Here is a 1,008-nt window from a genome sequence, read left to right as displayed (position 1 = left end):
GCCCCCCCCCAGCCCCTCCCCGCCCTCTGGGAGTGAGGTTGTCTTCAGTGAGCCTGTCTCTTCTGCAGCCGCAGACGCAGGGCGCGGTGTGACCCTGCCTGGGCAGCATCTTGCAGGCAGCAGCAGGTCCGATGCCCAGCACCTGGCTGGAGGCAGTGCCAGCTGCAGCCTGGCCCGCTCAGCCCTGCTGCAAACACGTTCTACACAACTGTTGGCATTACAGAAGACGACACGATACTGAAATGCGACTAAGAATTTCAGCCCGAGCTGAGCTGTCGGTGAAGCAATACAGGCTAATGCCTAGGCTGGGTAGTGGTGTACCAACTGTCCCTGTTCTTTCCTCTCCTCTGTGGGACAAGCTCTGAGCGTGCAACCGGGTCATCTCTTACGTGTTATGGAAAGTCTTCTGCTAAAGCTTGTTTAGGTTTCGGTGTCACTTCGGGAGATGCATTGCCAGGGCTGCCACACTTGCCTGGATATAAAGCAATGCCCATGCAGGATGTTCAGAAACCACTTTAGCTGGTACTGCCACCAAAAGAAAGAGCAGCAACAACCCCAAAAAGGTTTGCAGCTGGATGGGTCCCTCGTGCCATTCCCTGGCCACGGCACAAATATTTGTGCTGGTGCCTGGGAAAGGCAGGCAGGAGGGCTCCTGCACTGGCAGGACTCGCTACCCCACCCAGCCACGGCCTGGGATGCAGTGGGGCATCACAACCTGCATGGGCTGGGCTGTGGTGTGCTCTGGGAGGGTTGTGTGGGAGTCAGGGGGACTCCTGTGACAGTCCCTGTGACCATGTGCTGCAGTTCCAGCATTAAACGAAGGCACCCTGAGCTGCGCTACAGAATCACAGACTGCTGGGGGCTGGAAGGTGATCACCCAGCCCAACCCCCTGCCTGAGCAGGGTCCCCAGAGCAGGTGCCCAGTTTGGCGTCCAAGCAGGTTTGGGGTCTCTCCAGAGCAGGAGACTCCAGCACCTCTCTGGGCAGCCGGGGCCAGGGCTCCTCACC

Source organism: Buceros rhinoceros, unplaced genomic scaffold (genome assembly GCF_000710305.1).
Source record: "Buceros rhinoceros silvestris isolate BGI_N320 unplaced genomic scaffold, ASM71030v1 scaffold15834, whole genome shotgun sequence".
Lineage (NCBI taxonomy): Eukaryota > Metazoa > Chordata > Aves > Bucerotiformes > Bucerotidae > Buceros > Buceros rhinoceros.
The sequence above is the reverse complement of the archived record's forward strand: the minus strand, read 5'-3'. Positions refer to the sequence as shown.